Below are 10978 nucleotides of genomic sequence, written 5' to 3'. Positions count from 1 at the left end.
TATCTCAAAGAACATAAATAATTATATCTTTAAAAATCATTTCTCAAGGGCATCTGCTCAACCATGTTTGTAGCAGCTTTATATGTAATAGCCAGAGGCTGGAAACAACCCAGATGCCTCTCAGTTGAGGAATGGATACAGAAATTGTGGTACATCTACATAATGGAATATTACTCAGCAATAAAAAAATAAGGAAATCATGAAATTTGCAGGTATACAGTAGAAACTGGAAAAGATCATCCTAAGTGAGGTATCCCAGAAGCAGAAAGACACACAGGGTATATACTCACTCATAAGTGGGTATTAGACATATAATATAGGATAAACATACTAAAATCTGTACACATAAGGAAGCTAATCAAGAAGGAGGACCCTGGCTAAGATGCTCAATCCCCATTCAGAAAGGCAAAGAGGATAGACATCAGAGAAGGGAGAAAACAGAAAACAGAATATAAGCCTACCACAGAGGGTCTCTGAAAGACTCTACCCTGCAAGATATTGAGGCAGATGCTGAGACTCATAGCCAAACTTTTGACAGAGTACAGGGAATCTTCTGAAAGAAATGGAAGATAGTAAGACCTGGAGGAGAAAGGAGCTCCACAAGGAGAGCAACAGATCAAAAAAAATCTGGGCACAGATGTCTTTTCTGAGACTGATACTCCAGCCAAGGACCACTCATGGAGATGGCCTGGAACCCCTGCACAGAGGTAGCCCATGGCAGTTCAGTGCCCTAGTGAGTTAATAGTAATTGGGACAGAAAGGGACTGTCTCTGACATGAACTGATTGGCCTGCTCTTTGATCACCTCCCTCTGAGGAGGGGAGCAGCCTTATCAGGCCACAAAGGAAGACAATGCAACCATTCCTGATGAGAACTGATAGACTAAGAGGGAAGGGGAGGAGAAAATCCCTTTTAAGTGGATTGGGGGAGAGGCATGGGTGAGGAAGAGGGAGGGATTGGAAGAAGAGGGAGGAGGGAGGAGTTGGAAGGGGAGAGGGGAGGGAACTACAGGGGGGATACGAAGTGAATAAACTAATAAAAATAAAAGTAATTTAGAAAATAAAAATAATAAAGATTATTTCTCTGGGAGTCCAAGATGGCCGCGACAGAAGCCTACTGTATCTGAGGGACCTAAAACTCTGAAATGGGTGAGTGGAGGGGCAACTGAAGTCAGAAGGTTGACATTGAGTCTTCCTGGACAAGAGGGAACAACCTGTGAGCTGGGATAGTTTGGATCCAGGTCACCCATGGACATCTCCAAGGAATGAGAGTGGCAAATATTCACCCTCTGCACTTCACCTTGCCCTAAGAGCAGGCCTCCCTGCTCCATGGAGGCGGCAGGCCGTGGCTGCTGCCTAAAGTATGGAACTCCCATCCTCCAAGCTCAGTACCTGAAACAGCAGCAGAGGCAAGGACAGCATGGGCCTCCCAGGTCTGCAGCTGCAGCAGAGCAGCAGCTAGCCCAAGCAGAAGCCTGCATGCTCTGACTGAGAGGGCAGAGGTGGCTATCTCAAGTACAGGTCTCCCTACCTGGCAGAAAAACAATGGACACCACTGAGCTGATGGATCTCCTATAATTTCATAAGCCCCTGCAGGCCCAAATCTCCGAGTAGAGAACTGGGGAAGCCCTGTGCTTTCCAATTAGTCCTGCAAGAGATTGTGCCTTTAAGTGAGTACATACAGAGCTCCAGATCGAAGGTCCCTCTACACTAGCAGCCAGACATCGGATCCCTCCCACCCACACCGCCACTGTGGGCAACATAAGGATCTTCGGGACAGCATTCTCAACACTTGAAGGCCCTGTTCTGTGGGTCTACCAGTGGAGTCCAGGCAAACTATTTCTGTAGCCCAGACATATCTGAATACCAGGAGGACAGTACAACAGGCCTGTAGGCCACTGATGTATTCAGGGCACCCATCGATCCCAGCACCTTAATAGTGGGAGACTTCAACCCTCCACACTCACCAAGGAAAAGATCATGTAGACAGAAACTAAATAGGGAAATAATGACACTTATAGAGGTCCTAAATCAAATGGACCTAATAGATGCCTACAGAACTTTTCACACAAACTCTAAAGGTTTACTATCTTCTTTTCAGCATCTCAAGGAACCTTCTCAAAAATTGACCATATAAGAAGAAGGGGGTGGGAGGGTGGGAGGGGAGGAGGGAGGAGCTTATTATGGGGGTATACAAAATAAATAAAGTGTAATTAATAAAAATAAAAATAAATTAAATAAATAAAAATACTCAGCCTAATTCATAGAAGAGAAACACATCTTTAAAGCACAAAAAAATATTTTCACCTATCAGATTGACAAAGAAAAAATGTTTGTGTGGGGAGAATGGATACTCTAACTCATTGTTGATGAACAATAAATATCTAAAAAAAAATAATAAATTGACCATATAGTTGGGCACCAAGCCAGCCTCAACAGATACAAGAAGATAAAAACAATCCCTGTGTGCTATCAGACCACCATGTCCTAAAATTAGACCACAACAATGACAGAAATAACAAAAATCTTACATACATATGGGAACTAAACAACTTTCTACTCATTGACAGCTTGGTCAGGGAAGAAATGGAAAAAGAAATTAGAGACTTCATAAAATTCAAAGAAAATGAAGGCATAACTTAGCCAAACTTATGGGACACAATGAAAGCAGTGCTAAGAGGAAAGTTCATAGCACTAAGTACCTCCAGAAAGAAGTTTAAGACAACTCATACAAGCAACTTAATGGCATACCAAAAAGTCCTAGGAAAAAATGAAAAAAAGAATCAGACACACCCAAAAGGTGTATATGATTGGAAATAATCAAATTCAGATTGGAAATCAATGAATTAGAAAGAAAACAATTCGAAGAATCAATGAGACCAAGAGGTGGTTCTTTGAGAAAATCAATAAGATAGACAAACTTTCCTTAGCCAAACTAACTCAAAGGCAGTCAGAAACAATCCATCAACAAAATCAAAGACAAAAAGGGGGACATAACAACAGATACTGAGGAACTCCAAACAATCATTAGGTCTTACTACAAATTTGAAAATCTAAATGAAATAGAAAATTTTTTTATATATTCTATTTACCAAAATTAAATCAAGATCAGGTAAATAGATGAAATAGTCTTATATCCCCCAAGGAAATAGAAGCAGTCATCAAAAGTCTTCCTTCCAAAAAGAAAAAAGCCCAGGACTAAGTGGGTTCAACGCAGAATTCTACCAGACATTCAGAGAGGTGCTAATTCCAATTCTCTTCAAATAATTCCGCAAAATAGAAACAGAGGAGTATTATCAAACTCATTCTATGAAACCACAGTCACCTTGATATCTAAACCACACAAAGACTCAACAAAAGAGAGAGAGAGAGAGAGAGAGAGAGAGAACTTCAGACCTATCTCTTCTATGAACAGTGATGAAAAATGCTCAATAAAGTACTTGCAAACCAAATCCAAGAACACATAAAAGATATCATCAACCATAATGAAGTAGCACCATATAAATAAACTGAAGGGGAAAAACATAATCATCTCCTTAGATGCTGAAAAGGTATTTGACAAAATCCAACACCCAATGATGTTTAAAATCTTTTTTTTTTCTGGTTTATTTTTTTTTCTTTTTAGTTACATTTTGTTAACTCTGTGTCCCAGCTGTATCCCGCTCCCTCATTCCCTCCCCAACCCCACACTCCCTCCCTGGTCTCCTCCCTGCCCCTTTCCAAGTCCACTGATAGGGGAGGACCTCCTCCCCTTTCATCTGACCCTGTTTTATCAGGTATCTTCAGGGCTGGCTGCAAAGTCCTCCTCTGTGGCCTAACAGACTGCTCCTCCCCAGGGGCAGGGGTCAAACAGCCTGCCCTTGAAATCCTGTTAGAAATAGTCCGTGTTCCCCTTACTTTGGAAAACTACTTGGTTACTGAGCTACCATGGGCCACATCCGAGCAGAAGTTCTAGGTTATATCCATAGATGGTCCTTGGTTGAGTGTCAGTCTCAGAAAAGACCCTGTGCCCAGATATGTTTGGTCCTTGTAGAGCTCCTATCCTTTCCACATCATACTAACTTCCCTTCTTTCATATGATTCCCTGCACTCTGCCGAGGGTTTGGTTATGAGTCTTAGTGTCTGCTTTGAAACACTGCTAGGTAGAGTCTTTCAGATGCCTTTTGTGGTAGACTCCTGTCATAAGTTCAATGCACATCCCATTTGTCTTTCTAAATGAGGATTAATCACATTAAAATCTTATATAGATCAGGGATACAAGGCACATACCTAGACATAGTAAAGACAATATACAGCAAGCCTATAGCCAACATTAAACTGGAGAGAAACTTAAATCAGTTCCACTGAAATCAGAAAAAGGCAAGTAGTCCCACTCTTTCCATATCACTTCAACATAGTACTTGAAGTCCTAACTGGAGCAATAAGAAAACTAAAGGAGATCAAGGAGATACAAATCTGAAAAGAAGAATTCAAAAAATCACTCTTCGCAGATAATATGATAGTATGCATGAGTGATCCCAAAAATTCAACCAGAGAACTCCTTCAGCTGATAAACACTGTCAGCAATTAACTCAAAAAAAAAAAAATCACCTGTATACAAAAAGACAAAAGGACTGAGAAAGAAATTAGGGAAACTACATACTTCACAATAGCCACTAATAACATAAAGTACCTTGGTATGACACTAACCAAGCAAGTAAAAGATCTATTGGAAAAAATAAAATAAAATAAAAATGAAATAAAACAAACAAGCAAACAAACAAAAATCAAGTCTCTGAAGAAAGAAATTGAGGAAGATATCAGAAGATGGATAGATCTCCTGTGCTCATGGATGGGTAGGATTAACGTACTGAAAATGGCCATCCTGCCAAAAGCAATCTACAGATTCAATGCATTTCCCATCAAAATAACAACACAAGACTTTTTTTTAAGGAAAACAAAAAACCCAGAATTGCTAACATAGTCCTGTACAACAAGAGACCATCATGAGGCATCTCCATCCCTCATCTCAAGCTACATTATAGAACTATAGAACAATAGAACTAAAAACTTCATGCCAGTGGCATAGAAACAGAATGGTGGATCAATTGAATCAAATAGAAGACCCAGAAATAAACCCACACACCTATGAATACTTGATTTTTGACAAAGAAGCCAAAACCATTCAATGGGAAAAAGACAGCATCTTCAACAAATGATGCTGTTATAATTGGATGCCAACATGTAGAAAAATGCAAATAGATCTATATTTATCGCACTGCACAAAACCAAAGTTCAAGTGGATCAAACACCTCAACATTAAACCAGACACACTAAATCTGTTAGAAGAAAAAATGGGGAAGAGCCATGAACTCATTGACACAGGATACAACTTCCTGAAGAGAATACCAACAGCACAGCTTCTAAGATCAACAATCAACAAATAGGACCACATGAAACTGAAAAGCTTCTGTAAAGCAAAGGACACTGTCATCAGAACCAAACAACAGCCTACTGACTGAGAAAGGATTGTCACCCATCCTATATCTGACAAAAGGCTAATATCAAGAATATCTAATGAACTCAAGAAGTTAAACAGCAACAAGTCAAGTAATCCAATTAATAAATGGGGTACAGAGGTAAACAGAGAATTCTCTGGAGAGGAAAATGAATGACAGAGAAACACTTAAAGAAATGTTTAACATTCTCAGTGAAATGCAAATCAAAATGACGCTGAGATTTCACCTTACACCCATCAGAATGGTTAAGATAAAAAACTCAAGTGACAACACATGCAGAAGAGGATGTGGAGAAAGAGGAATCCTCTTCAATTGCTGGTGGGAATATAAACTTGTACAGCCAATTTGGAAATCAATCTGGTGTTTTCTCAGACAATTAGGAATAATGCTTCCTCAAGATCCAGCTATATTACTCCTATGCATATGTCGAAAATATGCTCAACAACACAACAAGGACATTTGCTCAACAATGTTTGTAGCACTTTTATTTGTAATAGCCAGAACCTAGAAACAACCCAGATGTCCTTCAACTGAGGAATGGGTACAGAAATTGTGATACATTTACCCAATGGAATATTACTCAGCAATTAACAACAAAGAAATCATGAAATTGGCTGGCAAATGGTAGGAACTGTAAGAGATTATCCTGAGGAAGTTATCCCAGAAGCAGAAAGACACACATAGCATATACTCACTTATAAGTGGATATTAGACATAAAATATAGGATAAACATACTAAAATCTTTAGACCTGAAGAAGTTAAGCTAGAAGAAGAACCCTGCATAAGATGATCAATCCTCAGTCAGAAAGGCAAATGGGATGGACATTGTAAGAGGGAGAAAATAAGAAACAAGACAGTAGCCTACCACAGAGGGCCTCTGAAAGCAGGGTATTAAAGTGATGCTGAGACTCATAGACAAATTTTGGGTAGAGCGCAGGGAATCTTATGAAAGAAGGGGAAGAGAAAGATCTGTAGGGGACAGGAGTTCTACAAGGAGAGCAACAGAACCAAAATAGCTGTCCACAGGGGTCATTTCTGAGACTGATACTCCAACCAAGTACCATTCATTGAGATAAGCTAGAACCCCTGCACAGATGTAGTCTATGGCAGCTCAGTATCCAAGTGGGTACCCTAGTAAGGGGAAGAGGGGCTGTCTCTGACATGAAATCAGTGGCTGCCTCTTTGATCATCTCCCCCTGAAGGGCCACAGAGGGAGACAAATCTAGTCCTGGTGAGACCTGATAGACTAGGATCTGACGAAGGGGAGGAGTCCCTCCCTTATCAGTGGATTTGGGGATGGGCTTGAGAGGAGATGATGGATGGAGAATGGGATTGGAAGGGGGATGAGGGAGGGACTATAGCAGTGAAACAAAATAAATAAACTGTAATTAATAAAAAATAAATTAATTAAAATTATTTCTCCTATATTTAGAGAATATAAAACAATTGCATTTCCTCTTTTATCCTTCCAAATTTTGTCTTATACTTCTGTTCTTTTTCAAATTCTTGTTCTCATTTTTCATTGTTGTTACACGCACACACACACACCTGAATATATAAGCAGAACCTGCTCAGTACCTGTAATGTTACTTATATAGAGGTTGTCAAGGCTGACCGCTGGTTTAATTCTCTTATATACATGCACAATGTAAATAAAGTGGTACAGAGACATGGTTATAACAATAAACACTTAAATTAGAACAAAATAACAACTGTCTTAAATCAACAAACTAATTGTTTGACTAATGATAACTAATGTCATTATAACAGTTAATTCAAAAGAAGCAAAAAGGAATAATATAAAACAGAGGAAGAATCACTGACTTTATAAACAAAAAGGAAAAAAATAATTATGTTCATTTTAAAATAATATATTAATTAAAACTAAGATTAGTTAGACTGACCCAATATAACAAGGTATTACATAAATTATGATTATTAGAAACAAATATGTTTTGATCACAAAGAGCTATGGAAATAATATATTTGTATTAAAAAGTATAGGCACGTACTAGACTTGAACTCAATGTGCAGAAGTGAGCCATAGTATTGTAGAGAATTGTTGCTTCAGAGTGTTTCTTCTATCATGGAAAAGAGTTCAACTTAAAAAATCCATTCATGATGAAATGACCTCAGAAATCATTAAACTACGTTTATAATTTAATTCATGGTTAAACCTTTCTGAAAAGAATCACTATGAGTCCAGACAGCATTGCTGACAAAATTTTTATCACCATTTAAACAAGAAATAACGGCAATTTAAAAATCTTCCTCAAAACAAAATAAAATTGAACAAAACTCCCCCAGTTATTTTATAAGGGGAAGACGATCCTGTAAAAAAAAAAAAAAAAAAAAAAAAAAAAAAAAAAAAAAAAAAAAAAAATAAAACAAAAACAAACAAAAAAAACAAGCATGCATTCAAAATACAAGGAAGAACAAATTTTAAAAAGTAATAAAAAAGAAAATATATCCCTGAAAAACATTGACAATTAGAATAAACCACAACTAGAAATGGGTTTAAATGATAGAATGCAAGGAAAAGAAAAGCCAATCAAAATATTGTATCAGTTAACAGTTTCAGGAGGAAAAACATGCATACAATAATGAAGAAACAGTATTTGACAAGATTTTACATCAGTTTGAAAGAAAAAAAATCTTAGAAAACTATGAATAAAAAGAACTTTATACTCAGAGTGTGCTCGTATATACCTTTAATTCCAGTACTTGGCAGGCAAAGACAAAATCACAAATTAATACAGATCTTGACCACAGAAAATATTCATGGCTATCTTGTAGCATTAACATTTCATTAGAGATTCTGCCCAAAGTAATAAGGCCAGAAAAAGAGAAGAGATTTTTGGAGAATGAAAAGGAAATGAAATTCTTCCAGCTCACAGATAACTCATCATTGACAGGAAATTCTGCAACCTACAATTAATAAATTCCAAAAACATAGCCCAACATTATAAAACAATTTATATCTTTATATAATGTGTACAATAGAAAATTTAAATTTAAAATATTACCTCTTATAATCGTTACTAAAACTGCATGTTTATGTACAAGCCTACAAAACCATGAACCAGATTTGTACAATAAATAAAAAATGAATATTGATGAATGTAGTTAAAACATTTCAAAAAAATGGAGTTGTACCTGCTTCATGGATTAGATGTTTTGAAGAGTGAGGGTATCTCATTTTCTCTACACCTTACTTATGAATCTAACATAATTACCACTAAATTTCTAGCAATAATTTTACTGGTACACAGAATACTATTTTAACATTAAGTGAACAGGTGTGCAGGAGAAATTGTGAAGGGGTTTATTCAGAAAAGGGGAGAAAATATCCACATGCAGAAACACACACAGATGGATGTGTCAAACACTCTGTGGTTGTAATGTTATTGAGATATAATCCACATATACTAACATTCATCCATGTAATCTGTTCAATTTAGAGCTTTCTAATTGGTTCACAAAGTTCTATAGCTATTACAAAATATTATTATAGATCATTTCAATATATCAGAAAGAACCTGTATGTTCTTTGGTGTCAGTTTTTCCTTTCTTCTTCCTCAGTCTTGATAACTTGTCTTAGGGTTGTCACAGGGTTTTACTGCTGTGACGAGACAGCGTGACTCCGGTGACTCTTATAAAAGAAAACATATACTTCAGTCCAGCTTACTGTTTAGAGATTTACATTCCGCTCCCTGACTCTCATAGGCTTGTTACCATATTATCATGAAAATGCATTTGGTCCAATTTCAAAAGTTCCCATAGTCTATCACTATCCCAACACTGATTAAAATTCAAAGTCTCTTCCAGAAACTCATGGCAATTTCTTAATTATAATACCCTATAAAATCAAAATAAAAAAGCAGATTACATACTTACAACATGCAATGGAACATAATATACGTTACAAAAGGGAGAAACAAGAGCATAATGAGGAAATACTGCACCCTAAGGACCAGTAAGACCCAAAACTAGCTGGGCAAACTCCTGCCTCTGCATCTCCATGCCTGATGTCAAATCATTTTTTAGATCTCCACCTCCTTTCAGCTTTGTTGACTACTACACACTTCTTTCTCTTAGGCTGGTTCCACTCCCCGTTAACAGCTTTCCTCAGGAGGAATCCTGTGGCATTGGCATAGTCACATCTTGTTGATTACCAAGGCCATCCAGGCTTCACCTTTATAGTATCAAGCAATAGCCTTTCTGTGCCTCCATGCTGGAATTCCCCTGCCATGTGCATGGCCTCAGTGGCTTTATTTAGTTGCAGGAAAAGATTCCAAATTTCTTTTCTTGAATCCTTGACTCTAAAGCCAGAACCACATGAATGAAGATGTCTAGTCCTGCTGCGTGCTGGGGATGGAACATGGCCCTTCATTCAAATATATTTTCACCAGCTTTCTGCCTTTGATGGCGTTCTTCACTGCCTACGACTGGCTGTCCTTGAAGTAGTTTTGTAGAACAGGCTGGCCTTGATTTTTGAGCTTAAATTTCTTTTCACATACTGGAAGTTTAACCAAGGGTGAGATCTTGCCCTGAGATTACCACTCCCTTTATTCCACTTACTTTTATTTTATTCCTTTTATTCCATTTAGCTTTTTTAAATCTGTTTTTCTTCTTAAACACAGGAATTAGCTCCTTTACACTCTTGATGCCCCTTTCTAATAAAACTGTACATTTTGTATTTTTCTTTGCTCAGCTTTCTGCTTTTCATTATAGATCTGCATAAGACTGTCTGCTTAACAACCAAAAACACAGTCAATACTAGGCTATCTGGAAATCTTCAAATTTAGCCTCAGGCAGACATTATTATTATTATTTTTATTATTATTAATTTATATTTTGTACAAGGTCAGTCAACAGCCACACTCTTCACCAAAATATTACAAGAATAATCTCTACGCCACATCCTAATATTGTTCTCCTTTGAAACTTTTTGAGCCGGGTTCCCTCAGTTCAGAGCATCATCAGCACCACTGTCTTTCAAGCTCCTGCTAGGATGACCCACTAAGCACCACCTTAAAGAGTTCAATTGCTTTTCTAGTCCAAAGAACCAAAATGATTCTGGTGTCTATCCTGTTTGCCATTCTGAATGAGATGTTTCCAAACAAAAGCATAGTCAGACCAATCTGAGCAATACCCCAGGCCCTGGGACCAACTTCTGACTTATTTAGGGTTTTATTGCCATGAAGAGACACCATTAAATATGTGTGTGACAATATAAACATGCCACCATACTCAGCGTTCCATGTGGGTTCTGTGCTCTGAACTCAAGTACTCATGAACGAGTGAACTCTCTCCTCAGCACCAAGTTTTATGCAAGTTTGATACAAATTTCATGGAATTTTATGGATTTCATAGAATTTTAATGGGGTACAGACTTTATGGAATTTTAAAAGACAAGATCTCAATTAGCAGCATATATATATATATATATATATATATATATATATATATATATATATA

This window comes from Psammomys obesus, unplaced genomic scaffold, assembly GCF_907164565.1.
Source record: "Psammomys obesus unplaced genomic scaffold, mPsaObe1.curated_primary_1811, whole genome shotgun sequence".
Classification (NCBI taxonomy): Eukaryota; Metazoa; Chordata; class Mammalia; order Rodentia; family Muridae; genus Psammomys; species Psammomys obesus.
This window is presented reverse-complemented; position numbering follows the sequence as displayed.